This window comes from Martes martes, assembly GCF_963455335.1.
Source record: "Martes martes genome assembly, chromosome: 15".
Taxonomy (NCBI): Eukaryota; Metazoa; Chordata; class Mammalia; order Carnivora; family Mustelidae; genus Martes; species Martes martes.
The window spans coordinates 28279597-28298509 of NC_137903.1; the positions used below are offsets into that span (position 1 = coordinate 28279597).

General features: G+C 43.4%; 1 protein-coding gene and 1 pseudogene across 8 annotated transcripts in view; one reads left to right on the forward strand and one right to left on the reverse strand.

Moving 5' to 3' along the window:
* The window catches only part of NAV1 (neuron navigator 1), a gene marked incomplete at its 5' end in the record, with an annotated part of 175319 nt that overhangs the window by 37144 nt on the left and 119262 nt on the right, over positions 1-18913 (reverse strand). The gene's annotated exons all lie outside the window — the stretch shown is intronic.
* LOC308355558 (ATP synthase F(0) complex subunit C2, mitochondrial-like) lies at positions 65-4329 on the forward strand (annotated as a pseudogene). The gene is made up of 2 exons: positions 65-83; positions 3800-4329. The product of its transcript is annotated as an ATP synthase F(0) complex subunit C2, mitochondrial-like (transcript).

Below are 18913 nucleotides of genomic sequence, written 5' to 3' on the forward strand. Positions count from 1 at the left end.
GGGATAGCGTAAAGACAAGGTAATTCTTGGATCCATCTAATCATACAATTTCCTCTCCCGATCAATGGTCTCCATCCTTATAGGTACCATGTCTTTGTTCATTTCTGGATGTGTTCTCCAGGTACTTTCCCTCTCTTTCCCAAAGTTTTTCATACCTGGTAGCAAGAACCAGAAAAAGATTTATCTTTTCTAGGACCCCCTGGCCCCGTCGTTTCTCATCGCTCCCCCCCCTATACAATTCCCTGGCCCTGGGATCAGGCTTCGCTTCCAAGCAGCGTGTACTGTTCTGCTGATCAATGAACCACACTTTAGGAGCTGTGGCCAAGCAGAAGCCCCAGATTTGTGCTGAACGGTTTCCTTTTCCCGCCAACTGCTTGGAATATCAGATCTGTGGTATCTGGGAGAGACTGGTGTTGAGCTTCTGTACCTGCAAGTCTTCCTATAGAGAACCCTGGTCCATATACTAAGTGAAATGAACGCACCCTCCATCACTTTGGACCTTGGACTCTACAACACTCCCTCAGCTGTTCATTTTCATGTTTAACAACTTCCACAGTTAGAAAGTTAATTCTTACCATCTGACCTAAATAGCCTCTTCTGCCATTGATACCAACTTCCTTTTGTCCTCTCCTTATTGGCTGTTGGCAAGTTTCTTCTTACATTATTTTCTGAGTTCAAAATCTGTCTCCTGGAACCCTTCTTCAAAGGTCCTGTGTTCTACGCCTTCCACCGTTTTTATTACTTCCTCCTGGACCCGAAAATGTCCTTTAGATTTCACTCAAGTTTTAGAGCCCACAACTCAAACATGGACTTCAGGAAGACCACACTATGAGAGCTTTTGTTTGTGCCTGTAGGAATCTATTCTCTAAACCCTGGCATCTGTGTTCACAGGTTTGTTTGTCGGCTTTGCGTGTGTGAAGGATTAAGAGGCTGAAGATGTTTTTTGTGAATTAGCCGGTGTCTGGAAAATTTTTCCTTTTTGATTTGAGTTTCAGATCATGGAACAAAAGTCAGACATACAAGCCATCTAAGTTCTTGGCCCAGATTTCAGCTGGCCTCCCTTTAATTTATTTGCTGGGAAGAGGAAAGTGGGTGGTTTGGACATTTGGCTTGGCTGCTCTGGAGTGATTAATCCCAATACATTGAGAAACAGCAAAGAAAGGATGGGGATTAGAACACACTACAGAGTGATTTCAATTTTATTACTAAGCAATACAGCCCTTACTAAAACAAGCAACCTCTTTTATCCTCCACCCATGACATATATTAATCCCGCATTTATCTTGGGCTAAGATATCACAGCCCCCATTTTGTAGAGAAAGAATACTGAGGAGGAAAGATCAATCGGCTTTATGATCCTATCAGCTCTTCTGGATCAAGATAAGATCTCTGGCAAGCAAACAAACAAACTATTCACAACATGTTCTCTTGGGTCAAAGACTGAAGAAGGCTGTAGCATTGAGCCTTCCATCTGAGATTAATTATTGGTAATGAAGGTCTTGGAGTGGAGCAAAGTCTTATGAAAGGGCTCTTGCAAAAAAAAAAAAAAAAAAAAGGAAAGGCTGCTGCAGTCCACCAGTCTAAAGGAAACCTTTCCTTTGCCCTACATTTATGGAAAGCCTCACAGTGAAGTAAGGGAGGGGAGTGCATCTTCTCAGAAAGGGTTTCAGTCCTCCTCACCCAAAAGACATTCCTCCCAACTCACGGACTCTTTCCCTAAAGTGAGAGGGTATCAGCCTAAAATTCTTGGGCAAGACTGGCTAGAAGATTTAAAGATTTCCTAGGAAAATTCCTTTGCAGATTCTGGACAAAAGAAAAATTCTGTTGTCATTACCCAACGGTTAAGCTCTTCCACTGGAGATGCTCCCCGGGAGGGAGCCCATTTTCCTTCTTTAAGACAAATATTAGGAAAATAATGGATGCTATAGTTAAAACTCAAACATTACATGAAACTACAATGGGAAAAAGGAAAAATGCCCCCTTTCTGCCCTCCCACTTTTACTTTTAAAGAAACCACTGTTAACGGTTTCTTGTGCTTCCTTCGAGAATATTCCAACGCTTCTGCGTTCCTGCTGTTTGCTCTCTGGATCTGCCGAACAGCTGACATTACAGGACCACACGTCATCACCTGGGTTCTCTTTACCAGGCTCTCAGTCTTCCTCTTTGCTGGTTTACTTTCTCGTTTCAGAGAAGTACCTCTCTTCTAGGAGGTTTCTGAAAGAAGAACCTTGAGAAGAAGCAAACTTGGTAAGATCTGACACACTATAAAATGTCTTTGCTCTGTTTTTCACATGTGAAATTCTGGCTAGCCACAGAATTCTAAACTGAAAGTAATCTCCTCTGAGAATGTAAAGGCATCGCTCCACGGTCTGGCCTCTCCTGTTGCCATTCTGATTCCTTGTCCCTAATGTGTGACCCGTTTCTTTCTCTCTGGAAAGGTTTAGCATCTTCCCTGGTATTCTAAAGTATCATTAATGACATGCCTTGGTGTGGGCTGATTTTTAATCCGTTGAGTTGGATACCTTCCTGGGCCCTTTTCATCTAGAAGTTTTCGGCATTATTTCATGGATGACTTTCTCCTCTCCATTTTTCAGTTCTCTCTTCTAGAAGGTCTATTATTCAGATGATAGATTTCGAGGCTGATACTCTGTCTTCCTTATTGTCCAGCACTACCTCCATTTATTTTACTTATTTATTTATTTAAGATTTTATTTATTTACTTGACAGACAGAGATCACAAGTAGGCAGAGAGGCAGGCAGAGAGAGAGGAAGGGAAGCAGGCTCCCTGACGAGCAGAGAGCCCGACTCGGGGCTCGATCCCAGGACGCTGGGATCATGACCTGAGCCGAAGGCAGAGGGTTAACCCACTGAGCCACACAGGCGCCCCTCCATCCATTTATTTTTGAACTCCACTTTTAGGGCACTGGCTGTAATTTTTACCTTCAGTTGCCTCCATTACAATTTTCATTTCTGCTATCATATTTAAAATTTTAAGGGTACTTTAAAAATAGTATATTGTTCTTTCCTTCAAGGATGCAATCATATAACTCTCAAAGATACTCATTCACTCATTTATTCGGAGGGCCAGATTTACAATCTCTTTGTATGGTTTCTGGTTCCAAATAGCTTTTCTCTGTTTGTACTGGTGAGGCTTTCAGACGACAGATCCTGCTCTCCTGTTGGGTGATTCTTGGCTGTTTGTGCAGAGTTAAGACTGGAACACCCATGACAGGTTGTTCAGAAACTTTGTGTACATTGGTGGGACTTGTCAATTGCGGGTTCAGTATAGGGAGATGTGACTGGACTTATTCATTTAAGTTTTTTCTCTTGGGGGTTTCAGATTTCCTGGAGATGAATCTTCTAAACTCGTGACTAGTCTACGGCCATACCACCCTGAACGCGCCCGATCTTGTCTGATCTCGGAAGCTAAGCAGGGTCGGGCCTGGTTAGTACTTGGATGGGAGACCAAACTCGTGACTAGAGTTGCCTTTCCGGAAGTAGCAAAAGAGGATAGAGAGTTAAATGTTTTTTATGTAAATTTTAAACCAATACTCATGTTTTTAGTTTCCTCTCTTCTCCCCACTAAGAGCACCTGGTGTCACCAATTGTCAAGCTTTTTTGAGGGTTCAGGGCTGCAAACACAGTGGCTGTGCAGCTTTCCCCACCACTGGCTTAGGATTCAGCTTTAAGTTGGTTCAATTAGTTCACACATGCCATTCTAATTTCCGGCTTCCCCCAACTTTATGGCCATGATCTCTTCCCCCTCCTATTCTTTGTCCTTGGGGTGTTAAGACTTAAGGAACAAAGAACCCAGCCCCTCTCTGTCTTCTCTGCACTGGGAGCAGCTCTCCTGCCACAGCCTGTCGTCCCCTGAAAATGGATGCATGTGCCAAGTTCGTCTCCATCCCCTCTTGGTCAGGAGAACCTCTCCGCTGTTGAGTGGATCACTGTCTGCGGCGGTGCTAAAACCACCAGAGACACTGACGATGAGAGCCTCACTCAGCAGCCTGGCAGCCCCTCGTCCCGACCTCACTTATTCCCACCCGCAGCTTCCTATCCAGCACCATTCCAAGGGACATCGACACAGCAGTCAAGTTCATTGGGGCTGGGGCTGGGGCTGCCATGGTAGGGATGGCTGGCTCTGGGGCCAGAACTGGGACTGTGTTTGGAAGCCTCATCATGGGTTATGCCAAGAACCCCTCTCTGAAGCAAAAGCTGTTCTACAACATTCTGGACTCTGCCCTCTTTGAGGCCCTGCAGCTCTTTCGTCTGACGGTGGCCTTTCTCAGTCTCTTTGCCACGGGAAGGAGTCATCTCTACCTCCCTTAGGTCTTTCTCCCGTATCTTATCTGTCTTGTATGTTCTTTTTCCTGTATCTCCCCAGGCAGCCTGGGGAAAGCGGCTGGCTTTGGGTTTGACAGAGGAAAGACAAATAAATAATTTATTAAGAAAAGAAAAAAGAAACCCCAAACCCTTTATGATCATTTTACTCTTGTGGTAGTTGTGAACTACATTAAACTAGTGCTGCCAGCAGGAAAACACCTCTGAATGACACTTAACTGAGCCTGCGCTTTCGGATTAAATGTTCTGATGGGGAGATTTTGAGTAGAGTGAGGAGAGGACACATTAACATTGCCATTCCGACACCAGATCAGGAAGAGCCAGAAGGAACAATCTGGATGATGTTTTGAAGAATCAAGAGCCTGGCAGAAAAGAGGCTGGATGGACGCTGTCCCACCCGAAACATGACTGCCTAAGGGCTAAGAACGGAAAGTCTCTAGAAGAATTTGCAGACTATCAGCTAATGAGCCAGACTTACTACAGGGTAACTGCCTGGTCATTCAAGATCAGAGGGAGAAAGACAAGCAGCTTAAATATGGCACCAAGGGGTGCCTGGGAGTGTTAGTTGGTTGAGCATCTGCCCTCGGCTCTGGTTGGTTGTGATCTCCAGGTCCCGGGAATGAGCCCCGCATCGGGCTCCCTGCTCAGTGGGGAGTCTGCTTCTCCCTCTTAGATAAAGAAATAAAATCTTTTATTTATTTATAAATAAATAAATAAATAAATAAATAAATAAATAAATAAATATGGCACCCAAACAATAAACAAAGAGGAGGGCAGGGCTCAGAGCTCGCCAAGGCTGCTGCATCCATTCTTTGGCACAAAGAAACTCTCTTGGGTCACTCTAAGCTGGGTTTTGAGATCTCCTGTTTTTCTTTACATCTTTTTTTCACATTAGATCTCAGGGGCAGAAAAGAGGGTTGGGCAGCAACAAACTAGGTCTAAATTTAGGAGAAAAACCGAATGCAGAGAAAGTTAATATTCGTTTGTAATCCAGCCTACTTGTAAATCCAGACCACCATCACCAACAGGCAGCTGATGCAAAAGAAAAATGTTCTCTTGTACGTTTGTACCATTTACTTTGCATGGTGTGGAAGTGTTCATTCTGGGAAGGCTGTTGGAGGAATATGACACTTTACCATTTTTATCCATTCTCAGAACAGAAGAGAAAATAAGTCAGAATAAACATATGAGAGATTAAGTCAGATATAAACAAGATGATGAAAATGACTCTTGTCAAGGGATATTTCTAAAGGCCTAGAAAACAGGTTATGGCAGTAAATTAAACATTTTTCTCAGCAGGATATTCATTTTCTTGTTTACTGATCACCTCATATCCTTTAATCCTCCCTCCAAATCTCAAACTTCTCATTTCCCATTACCCTGAAAAGTATCACAGTTCTGCCTCCACCCCCCGTCACCTTATCAATAACTTCAGTATGGCTTTAACTCTTTCTTCTTTACTTCCCTCCTCAAGAAGTCTGCAATTGTGTGACCACTTGCCTCTCAAATCTCTTTTTCCTCCACATTTCTCCTGCTTCTGCTCTGGGAGAGCTAATATCCTCTCACTCAAACCGCTGTAAAAGCCTTCTTACCGAACCCCTCTGTCTGTAAATTCTCCCTCCTTCCAACACACACTGAATATAATCAAGCCTAATCACCCAAAAGTGTAGCACTTACCTACCAAACCTTCATTAGCTCCTCACCACTGATAATCCTAAAACCAAAGTTCTAAGGCCCACTGCTCAAGATTACCCACGAACCATCATTAACATAGGGTGATAACTAAGAGCACAGATATTGTAGCCAGACTATCTGAATTTAAGTCCTATGGACTCTGCCTAGGGTTAAATTAAATTTCAATTGGGCAAACATTCACCGGACTCCTAGTATTGACAATACGTGACAATCTCAGTTGCATGGGCATTTGAAATGAGTGACTATCAGAACGAGCTCACAATCCAAGGGTGGAAGAAGACATACATGAAATGAATATCATATATGAAGTATAGACAACATACATAAGAGGATTCAGAGAAAGGAGTGATTTAATTTTCCAGCAAAACCCAGAAATATGACTTTGCCCTGTTAGGATACAGATAAACACAATGCTCATCTCCTTTTGCCTAGTCCCACCCTGCTCCAAATTCTTATGTCCTCTAGGGTTCCCATTAGGTGACAAGCTGTCTCACCTAATTTCTTTTTGGAAGTACAGGCCTGTCTTATCATCACTGTGCAATCATCTGTGTCCTGCTGAAGATTCTGGAGTCCTGGCAATATTGTGGGACTTGACAACAATGTACATAAACCCTACCTACTTTCCCTGGGTTTCTCCCTAGCTCTTTCTTCAATGCCCAGATCAAACCAAATTTTCTACGACACTTTCCATGATCCTCCTCATCAGAGAAAATCTCATTTTCTTTTATGTACACTAGCTGTATTTCCCTGAGGGGCACAACTGAGTCTCCTATGTACCACTACGTACCTCCTATACAGTGTCTTGAACATAGTGGGTTTGTACACACTTGCAGACTTGAACTCCTGGCTTCTGTGAAAGTAGGAATGCATAAACTCAGGGAAGGGGTTAAGATTTTGGAACTGCTTCTTACATATTCTCCAAGAATGATTAGTAGTTCGTTTCTAAGAAATCCTTGTTTCAGAGGGAATTTATAAACATTCTTTTTTTTTTTTTTTTTTTAGAAATTCCAGTTCTCTGCTTAAATTCTCCATCTATTCAAGAGCATAATCCACCTTTTCTAATAGAGCCTTAAAAATATTTATAGAAAGCATTTTACAATGTTGTCTGTTATTTCCAACATCTGGGTCATCTGCAGGTCTAGTTCTATCGACTATTTTTTCTCTCAGTTATATTTCCTTCCTCTTCATATGATAACTTTTTATCATATGCCAGATGTATATGAACAGAGAACAGCAATACATATACCTAGAAAAGGATGCACCCCTTCTGTTAGGCTGTTAGGATTCAGAGCTGAGTCGGTCTCATCTGTAGCAGAGCTATGTCTAGGCTTTGTTGTCTCTTGGTTAAAGTCAGTGCACCACTGGTTTCAAATGTTTTGAGGGTAGGATCAAGATTGTCTCAGTAGCACCTGGGATCTGACCATAGTGAGACTCCAGATATCTCTCTCTATGCTTTATAGCCCAGCCACCAGCTTTTGGGGCTGCTTGTGGAGTTCTCTTTACTCTTGGTGGGCTGCTTCTATATACTCAGTGAAGGGCCATTGTGCTTTGAAGGGGTCTATTTCTATCTTCCTGCCTTGCTCTCAAATTTCTCTGTACTGTGTTACTCATAGGTACTCAATGAATGCTCTCTGTGCACTGGGTAGGGATGGGGGTATTGTTCTCATCTCTCTGCCCTGCCCTCTGCTGTTGACTTGCTGCCACTGTGTGTATTAAGCAAAGTTCTCATGGGAAAGAATGAGAGGTGGGTAGGTACAACAATTTGCTCTGGGATTTAGTTTCCTTATACCAGCCAACATGTAGCCTTCGAAAGTTCCGTATGAAGCTGAGCTACTTTCTCCTTATTCTTACCTATGGTAGGTATGTATACTCCTCCTGCTGCTGGGCCTCTAGAATCACAGCAGCCATGCATTTTTTCCTCTCCTAGGAAGGGCTCATTCCTTTCTGGAATTTAGTTCAGTTTGAATACTTTGCATTCTTAGATATTTAATTGTTTGTTTTCTAAGTTATTTTTGTTATTTATCCAGCTTATTCTTGTTATTTGGGTGGGAATGCCTGTATTGTGACACTATACCATTCCTTTCAACAAACCAGCTTCTTGAGTGCTAATTCATCAAACACTCCATCTAGGGCTATAGGAATAGCAACAGATTCCTCTTTCTGTTTTCTTGCCCACTTCCTAGCCCTGAAACCATAGTCTTAGGGACACTCTGGTGCACCCTATCTCCTCTGTAGGATGAAAAGAAGGACTATGAGGAAGCCAGCTCAACTGAACACTGTTCTGTTTGTGTCTCTGCTGACACATGGCAATGCACAGGGCAGGGAACACTCCTCCCCTCTGGGAAAAGCACCAACACTAACGTAGTTCTTGGCTAGGACTGGCCACCCCTCCCAGACTTCTCTCACACAGTCTGCTCCCCATACTTCAGGTCCAGCCATTCCACAGAACTTGAATAGCTAAGGGAGCCTGCGGGCAGCCAGAGGGCCAAGGGTGTGGGCTAGCTAGTGGGAAGGGTGGACTAGTTTGTGACTACATAGGAAAAAATCCTCATTGCTTCTCTAGCACAGTGCGGTTCTTAAAAGTCAGACTTGAATACTGGATCATTTCTCCATTTGTCAAGAATATATATGCCTGGTGAATTAGTAACCAAATTTCCCAGATTATTTACCACTTAATGGGTAAGAGCTCCGTACACAGAAGCTGATTTTGTCCTCTGAAAGTGGAGAAATATCTATAATAGGCCGGTTTTAAGAAATGGGATTTAGGGGTGATTATTTTTACTCGCAGGCAGAGTTTATGAAATTGGAAGCCTAAGATTATATCCCAAAGACACACTTAGGACTTCTTGCTCTAGGAAAGGAAGGGCAGTGTTTTACCATCTAAACTGGAAATAGGTTCCAAGACATCAGGAAGCTGTGTGACCACACAGTATACCCAATTTCTGAGAACTAAATCCCCAACTATTTATAAAAAGAAGCCAGAGTGAGACTTGGGAGGTTTTTCAATCCCCATCACTGTACCCACAAGGGTGACTATATTCTATGAGACAAATGAACATCAAACGGGGCAGAGGGGGAAAGGTCACCAATAGCCACAATTTTTGATATTGTCTCACTTGCCGAAGTTGATGGACAGTGGCCTAGGTCAGGCAGTTAAATAGGAAACAGTGACTAATGCTAAGACAAAATATAGATGAGACTTGAGGTCTGATGGTAATCTGACAGCCATCGTGGGTGGGAGGCTAGCAAAGGTGACGACCCCGACTCTAGATTCCTAAGAGTCAGGATGACTATGGATCAACACAAAAGGAGTATTTTGAGAATTTAAGTGCTTGAGATAATGCTATCACTGGATGGTTCTGCACCTGCACCTGAAAGTGAAGTTACTCTTGGTACTTCAAGAGGACAGGGAAAAGAGTACATAAAGTTTGGTCTAGGATCAATCCAAGATAGAGTTAAATAATAAAAAGATTCCAGATGAATCTGTCCTCCTGGGTTAACTTCATGGCTAGAAATGGACTAGGCTGACTTCAAAGAGTATATACTTCTATGGACCTGAATACATTCCTGATACTTGCTTTCACCTTTTTAATTATTATTTTAAAAGATTTATTTATTTATTTGAGAGAGATAGAGGGAGGGAGGGGGAGAGACAGAGAGAGAAAGTTGGGGGAGGGGCAGAGGGAGAAGAAGAGAATCTTAAGCAGACTCCCCACGGAGTGGGGAGCCTCTAAGTGCGGAACCTGACATGGGGCAGGGTCCCACAATCCAGGAGATCCTGACCTGCTTGCTCTCATCTTAAAAATTTCTGTAATTTCCTTGGACTAAACCAGCAACCAGGTTAGAGTTTAGATACAGGTTTCCTTGCTTACAACCTCAAGAATATTCTCGCCTTCTAGGATGAAATGTAAGAGGTTAAACCATATGCAAGTGTCCATTTTATAGGTAAAAAATGGTTAAACATGAATACTTTCATACAGTTCAACATCACATATGTTTATGTTCATGTCTGGTGTACGTTTCAGCACTTGTCTGCTACGGAAGGGTAGTAGTGGATTCTAAACTCTTAATAGGAGGAAAACGTAACAGGAAGAAGTGGAGTCAAATGACAGAAATGACAATCTGTCCTGATCTAAGCCTCCCCTGGTACATCTGAACAAGGGAACATGTTCTGAACCCTGCTCTAGCCAAAGTTCCCAAGATATCCCATTCTCCATTTGTCTTTTTTTTTTTTTTAAGATTATATTTATTTATTTGACAGACAGAGATCACAAGTAGGCAGAGAGAGAGAGGAAGGGAAGCAGGCTCCCCGCCGAGCAGAGAGCCCGACTCGGGGCTTGATCCCAGGACCCTGGGATCATGACCTGAGCCGAAGGCAGAGGCTTTAACCCACTGAGCCACCCAGGTGCCCCTCCATTTGTCTTTTATACTTTCTTCAGGCCCATTCATGGAGGTGAGCCACTCAACTGACGGCCAGCTCAGGTTTCCCCGGAGGTCCCTCAGATAGCCACGGAGATGCGGGTTCCTACTGAGAGAATTAGTCAGTGATGTTCCATCTCTGGTCCCTGCAGCAAGTGGATTCACTTGTTCTCCTTTGTTAACAAGGTGGTAATCTTCTAGATCTGTGTAACATGGTAGCTCCTGGCCACTTGAAACGTGGCTAGCTGAAATGGAGACATAGAGTAGGACTTCAAAAGATTTAATCCCAGATTTCAAATACTTAGTATGAGAAAAAGATTGTAATGCATCTTACTAATAACTTTATATTACATACTAAAATAACATTTTAGATATATTGGGTTAAGTAAAACTTACTATAATTGATTTCACCTGTTTTACTTTTTAAACTGTCCCTACTAGAAATTTTTTTTTTTTTTTGATCCTACTAGAAAATTTTATCTTACATATGCGACTTCCATCTTTGGAAAGCACTGTCCTAAACAGAAAACTTTTTTTTTTTTGAAAACTTTTTTTTTTTAAGATTTTTAAAATTTATTTATTTGACAGAGATCACAAATAGAGAGGCAGCCAGAGAGAGAGGGGGAGGCAGGCTCCCTGCTCAGCAGAGAGTCCGATGCGGGGCTCGATCCCAGGACCCTGAGATCATGACCTGAGCCAAAGGCAGAGGCTTTAACCCACTGAACCACCCAGGCGCCCCTCAGGAAACTTTTGGTCCATGAAAAGTCAGCTTTGAAGAGCTGGAGTTCATTAGTTGCTGCAGTGATTACGTTTGAGCCGTGACCTGGGAAAGCTATGGTGTGCAGTTGAACTTCAGCTTATCTACCCCTCCATGGCACCAAATGTGGTAGACTTGTTGGAGGCATGAACTGAATTATCAGCCACAGTCCTCAGAGAGCCTTCGAGAGGTTAAGGAGGATAAGTGATTAAAAAAAAAAGAAGACAGAGACAATGAAAGAGTCGGAATGTAATTGGGCAAGTCTGATGTTCAGTTTTGCAAATGAATCAAGGCCATGTTGAGAAACCAACCTTCTACTGAAGGACCCCTGAAGTTCTCAAAGTCGGTCACCTCTCCCACTCCCCACCCCCATGTGGCCTCAGAGCACGCCAAGAGCAAGGGGGAGTACAGTGCTTCATACATGTCTGTGGTTTGGCAGAGACAACAGCAAGCTAGCTGGATCTGGCCAACAGAGCCAGGCAATGGGAGGAAAGGATGAATTGCACAGAGTGAGAGATTTAGAGGAAGAGGGGGCAGGGGGGAGAAGCAGCCAACGTAAATTTTTGAGCTAAGGGTTTGCCAACTCAAGGATAAAGATCACCTAGAAGATGGGACGCTAAAGAACGAGGTAGCCAGAGTCTGATATGAAATTGGAGGATATGTACAATTAGGAAAATTTATTTGGCCTCCTTGATATTTTGACAGTAAGCTCACACCAGGATCCCAGTGCATAAGAAAACTAATGGTTTCAGCAACTTATTAAAGACACTTCCTAAATTCCAGTTGGAATCATAGAACACTCTGACTGATTTTGTTCAACTCTCAGACACCAAGGCTCATGTTGTCAATGACTATAGGCTGGGGAGCCAAAATTCAGGTTTAATTCCTATAGTCTAGTTTACATGGTACAATTGGCAACATTGAAAAATCGGGAAATAGCACAACTTTGGAGCCTTAATACCACAAAGTCTGAAGATCTTGGAGATCAAAGACGGCTGATATAAAAGCCCAGGAAATTAGGCCCCAATGCCCTATGGTACCTTGGCCATTCTGCAAAATTCAAAAATCACAGATTTCCACTGTTGTCATTTTTTTAAAAGTCACTCAGCTCATAATTTCTACAGTGACTGCCAATGTTCCCTGTGGCATCTAGAAAGGGATACTGGAAATAAACACAAGGCTGCTATCTCACCAAGCATCTGAAACGTCACCTCACGGAGAGAGGACGTTTGTCATTTCTGATGATGCCTGACGCAACAGAGAAGTGAGAAAACTTCTGTCTGCTCGGCCCCAGTGTGAGCCCACCTCCACTCCTGCTCAAGTTGTAGCCCCTATCGGCAAGTCCACTTGAGCTCACTCTTCTTTCCTATAAGGCCTGAGGTTTTTGAGTGGTGGCAATAGGATCACAGGCCTAGTTCCTAATCAGGACCCTATTTTGGTCAAAATCAAGCCATGTTTTTCTTTCATACCCTCTGCCCAAATCTGTACAGATGCCACCTCACCCGGGGCAAGAAGGCTTTGAGAGAGAATTCGCGTACAAGCATCGAGTCCTTAACCGGTCTGGAGAACTGGATGCCCTTGCATTTACATACAAAATTCTGTGCCTATGTGTAAGTTTCTGGACTTGGATCATACTCTCAGATTCTCAAATGTCTATGACCTAGAAAAAATTTTTTTAAAATTATCATCTTGCCTTGCAACACTGTCTTCTTGATTCTGGCATTTAATCTTTGCTCTAAAGTTAAGAGAGTTTCTTAAGCCTAGACCATTGTTACAGACCAAATTGTGTGGGTGTTCCCCCCCCCATCTTTAAAGGGAAGCCATAACTCCCAATGACTACATATGGAGATAGAGCCTTTAGGGAGGTCATTAAGGTTACATGACATCATTAGGGTAGAGACCTAATCTGACAGGATTGGTATCCTTAGAAGAGGAAGAGAGGGGCGCTTGGGTGGCTCAGTGGGTTGGGCCTCTGCCTTTGTCTCTGGTCATGATCTCAGGGTCCTGGGATGGAGCCCTGCATTGGGCTCTCTGCTCAGTGGGGAGCCTGCTCCCCACCGCCCACCTGCCTCTCTGCCTACTTGTGATCTCTGTCTGTCAAATAAATAAATAAAATCTTTAAAAAAAAGAAAGAAAGAAAGAAATGAGACACCAGAGAGCTCTTCCTGTATGCACACAGAGGAAAGGTCACACAGAGATACTGAGAGACAATGGCTGTCCATAGGCCACGAATAGAGGTCTGATGAGAAACCAAACCTGACAGCATTTCAAGGTTGTAACTTTAGCCTTCAGAACTGGGAGAAAATAAGTTTCTATGGTCTAAGTCTCCCAGTCTTTGGTATTTTGCTAAAGCAGCCTGGGAAGACTAAGATAACCATTGAGGGATGGAAACTAACTTGTTTTTTATTAATACATCAATACCCCCAGCACCAGTAGGCGACAGTGGACGCCGACCACCTCCATCATTCAGACTGGTTTCCAGTTCAGAGATTTACTAACATTAAGCTTCTGAGCATAAGACCACAGGTCACTACAGCTGAAATCAAATTCCCAAGTCCATCAGCTGGGCACGGGAGAAGCTACGGACTGAGAAAATCAAGGAGTGAAGCAGGGTAGAAGGAATTATTGCTTTGACTTGGCAGCAAAATAAGCCTGGAGAAATTCCACCTTTTTATGATGCAATCAGGTTCTATGTGTGCTCCTCTAACGGCACGACGCATAGCTACTCAGCCCTGCCAACAGCTTGCATAGCACTCCGAGGAACAAAATGGATGCGACTGGATTAGGGGTATCAGTGTATTTTATTGGGATCTTAATGCGGCAAAGGGTAATTGCAGGGTAGTGGGCGAGAGACAGAAGTGAGACTAGCAGGGGAAGACATGAGAGACTGTTTCCGAGGTGTGGTTTAGTTAAAGCTCTGCCATGTCAGCTGGCAGGGCCAGAGCAAAAGGAAAAAAAAAAAAAAAAAAACAAAACAAAAACCAGAGCAGAAAGTTGAGCTGTTTAACGGGAGTCTCCTTAATTAGGACCAACTGTGGGTGAGGAATGCTGAGTCGGCTGGCCACAATTTGTTTGCGTTTTCTCTAGTTTCAGAGATTTCCCTTTTTGCCTGCCTCCAGCCTTTCCCCTCCTCTGCTGTTTTCACAGGGGTAGGAGTGAAAACACAAGGCACCAGCCTCTCTTTTTCAGAGGTGTCCAGATGAGGAAATTTAAATCCTCCACTGACTGAAAGGTAACGGAATCTTTCTCAAGAAAAGGGGAATGTTCCCAGAGGTGCCATCAAATTCACCTTCATAGAAGGGGCAGCCCTTCGGAGGAAGGTTCTGGAACACTGAGTGAGTGCCTCTATCTCCACTGCTCTTCATCACCAAGAGTTTAACTAGTTTATCTTAGCCTCCATCTCCCCACGGATAGACAGGTAGATCAGCACCTACGAAGCAAAATGTTTGGAAAGTTGAACATCGGGGAAAGTAATTTTGAGTCTTAACTTGGGCAAAAACCTATCTTGACAAAAACTAAAAAGTCACAAAATTAAGACGTCAATAGATAAAAGCAATCTTAATTGGAGTTCCTGCGGTTTTTTTGTTTGTTTGTCTTTTTAAAGACTTTATTTATTTATTTGACAGATAGAGATCACAAGCAGGCAGAGAGGCAGGCAGAGAGAGGCAAAAGCAGGTTCCCCACTGAGCAGAGAGCCTGATGCAGGGCTCGATCCCAGGACCCTGGGATCACGACCTGAGCCGAAGGCAGAGGCTTTAACCCACTGAGCCCCCCAGGCGCCCCTCCTGCGTTATTATCAGAGAATCTGAAGGAGGCTCTAAGAATACTCAACTGGGTACTGTTTGGAACCAACATTTCCTTTTCTGCCCCAAACTATTAGAGATGTCCCATCTCACAGATTTTTGGAAAGGGATGAAAATGATATTTGATTTAAAATTTCATAAGATACTTCCTGTTTCCTCCCCACTTCTCACCCTCATTCTTCCTGAGGCCTTTCTTAGGAGTCTGTCCCACAATTCCCAAATCCCCGGCTAACTGAAAGGAAATGATACAACAGTGTTTGCATTTCTGCATTTTTCTTGAAAGCAGTTAGGGAATTAAGAGATAACTGACAATATTCTGAAAAGTTGGGAAGGTTCACGTGAAATGCCTAGAGCAAGGCTTGGCAAGTTTTTCCTGTAAAGGACCAGATAGTAAATAATTTAGGCTTTGAGGGCCATATGGTGTCTGTTGCAACAGCTCATCTCTGCCCCTGTAGCAGGAAAGCAGCCACGGACAGTATGTGAACAAACGAAGACAGCTACGTGCCACAGTGTATTTACTTATGAACAATGAAATTTGAATTTCAGTTAATTTTCACATGTCACAAAATATTACTCTTCTTTTGATTTTTTTCCCCCCAATCACTTGAAAATATGAAAACCATTCTCAGCTTTTTGGGCCAGGCAAAAAAAAAGCAGTGGACCAGATCTAGCCCGAAAAGCCAAAGTCTATCGACCGCCAGGCTAGACCAAGCCAAAGACAAAAAGGTAAAAAGAAAAATAAGAATTTCTGACCTGACAAGTCCCGGACCAAAAAGCAATTTTGGACTAAGACGGCCCTCCAATTTTATTCCCTCCCAGTGCTCTTCTGATCTAACCTGCTCAATTTACAAGTCAAAACCAGATTTTTCTACCAGCAATACTACTGGCTAGGTTTTGGCTCAGGAAATAAAAAGGGGAGAGGAGTGGGTGGGGATAGAGAGGCTGGATGGGAAAATAAAAGGAAAAAGAAAAGACACTGGTATCCTTTGCACCTCTTTGCCAATCCCCCGCTCCCCCGCTCTGGAATCAGACGGTACCTTAAAGTAAGACGGGACTGAAACATATCTGCAGCCTTTACAGTGATTTATGAGGGACTGACAGAGGCAAAAGGCTTTTGTAGTTGGAAACGCCAATCGTGCTACACAGACAGGTTGGAAGAAGTCATACAGAGTGCCTGTGCTCTGTGTCAGGTTCTGTTACCATAGTGACCACAGAGCAAAGCCCCTGATATTAACAAGCTGCCACTCCACTTTGGATCTCAAGCACCCTGTTAGCTTATAGTGAGAAGCAAAAGACGTGAAAAAAGATAGGACTCAGACCGTAAATTCAGACTCCTAGGCTAACGCATCTGCGGAACCCTGAGCAGTTTCTGGTAGCTCCGAAAGATTCAGGCCAGAATGCTGGTGTGAAATGCTGAGCTGGCAATAAACACCTCCAGCCTTGTAAGCTACTCTAGGCGGAATGAGGCTTCCCACCACAAACCAAATGAACTGCCAGGCCTTCCCTTTGAACACATCACCCCCCCCCCCTTGACTTCTTTGTATCACATTCAATCTTCGCACTCCATTCCCCGGCCTTCCATTATCACCTTTTTTTCCCCCTTTGACTCTATTAAATAAAAAGTCCACTTTCCAACGTCTTCCTTAGAGTTCCACAGAAACTGAGATCATTTTTTTTTTCCCTATTCACCAAGCCTGGGTCAAAAAACCAGACTCAAAATCGAGGGCTAATGCACCACCCAAACATTCTGCTTGTAATTACCTTAACACCGTCCACATTTAATCTATCCGAGAAAAACAAAACAAGGAACATTAAAAAGAAAAGCTAGCAAAACAGAAATAAAAACACATTCCAAATCCTAAAACCTAGAGAGAGAGATACTGGACCCTGATTCCTCGTGACTGCCTGCTTACGTACTATCATGTTGAGCTTAGAGGGACCAACGTGCTACTTTAGATCCAGAGGGTGAGCTTCTAGAAGGATCTGTCTACTCAGGAGAAATGCAAGATATGTGTGACAGTATGACACTGAGTAACACACATCAAGGCAATGACGTCCAAATCCATGGATGCACCATAACCACTCTTGTTCTCCATGTCAAAATACTGAGAAACCAGCCCATCACAACCACTCCTCTCAGGGACTCATACCTTCTTGAGACCCCCAGAAGAAACTCAATGAACAACCCTGGATGACGGAGGTTACGCTCATACAAGTCAAGTGCAGGGTCACACAAAAGTAGGTGTTATCCTTTCGCTAAAACTAAAGGAAGAGAAATGCCCGAGGCGGCTTGGAGAGTCACAAATAAAAAGACAAAGCTGTTTCCCAAGTTACAGAAACATTTTAATACAACCTGCTTAGATCACGTTCAAGTTCGGCCTGACTTTGGCTAGATTTCTTCATTCCCACAACTTCTGCAACTCCTCTTTCCATCCCATCCTCATTTAAATTCCAAACTAAAAATGACCGTCGTCTACGATGGCAGCAGCCGTAGGATAGAAGTACAGGGTGATAACAGCTTTTTCTTTTCACCTGCCCACATAGAATTTGAACTTGAGGCCTCAAAGGAGCTTCAGTGTGTTGGGAGGAAGGTTTACCAATCTGTTGTGGGGGGAGCTTATCCAGTACCTCCATCCGTGGGATCCGTGGGATCGGTATTTCCTGTGAAATAGCCATGAGAAGGTACGAGAACCTAAGGGCACGCTTCGGAAGTGACCATTTCTTAGTCTGTGTAGACTGAATGGTAAAGATTTTCGTGGTAGTCAGGCCACCCATGTAGGCCTCTGAGCCTGCCTTGGGAAGAGCTGTTGTCCATTGAGTCAGCGTGGGATCTGACTCCACATTAGCTATTCCCTAGACCCACCCAAACGTAACCAACGTTTGTTCTGTGTTGCTGGACAAACGTGTAGCAATGCCCTGTGCTTAAGCAGAGGAAAGTCTGAAGTTTTAGTAAAGATGCATGGCTTTCTGGAGGACAACTAATTTAGGAATCTGAGAGGGCAACCAAATGAAACTAATGAACACTCACGGTCTTTGCATCATACCCTCCAACTTCAGAAATACTGACACCCTGAGGATCGTCTTCAGTCTATGGAATCAGCAGAGCTCTCTAGCTCATTCATTTCTTTGTTACCTGTCCATAAGCTTGCATCAAATCAAAGCACTGTCTCCACTCTTCCACTACCGAATGCACTATGGAAATCCAAACAATGTTTCTTTCTTTCTTTTTTTTTTTTTTTTTGGTTTTGTTTTTAGGTAGGCTCCACACTCAGCATGGAACCCAGTGTGGGTTTTGAACTCACAACCCTGAGATCAAGACCTGAGCTGAGATGGAGAGCCAGATGCTTAACGACTGAGCCACCCAGATGCCCCTGAAACAGTGTTGCTTAAAAAGGCATCTTCAACATGCTGCGTTATATACTGATCCCATGGCACCTGCTTGTGTAGGAAAGGCATGCATTCTGTATTACTGTTTAGTGGAGATGCCAGCTTTGTGCCGATCCATGCACATACTCTAATCTTATGTTTCTTTGTGTCTATCACCAAATCATTAGGAAAACAATAGTCACTGTGTGCCCACTACTTAAATATTATACCAAGCACTTTGCTGGCATTTAATTGTCATTTACTCTTCCTATTAACCCCGAGTTAGCTATTATTTCCATTTGATCTCTAGGAGAGCTAAAACTTAAGACAGGTATAGTTACATGCCCAAGGTCCCACAGCAAGTGAAGAAACAGAGTTTAATATCAGGATCAGTGACCCTAAAGGCTCTATTTTTTTTTTTTTTTTTTTTAGGATTTTATTTATTTCTCAGAGAGAGAGAGCACAAGCAGGAGCAGCGGCAGGCAGAGGCAGAGGGGAAAGCAGGCTCCCCGCTGAGTAAGGAACCCATCCC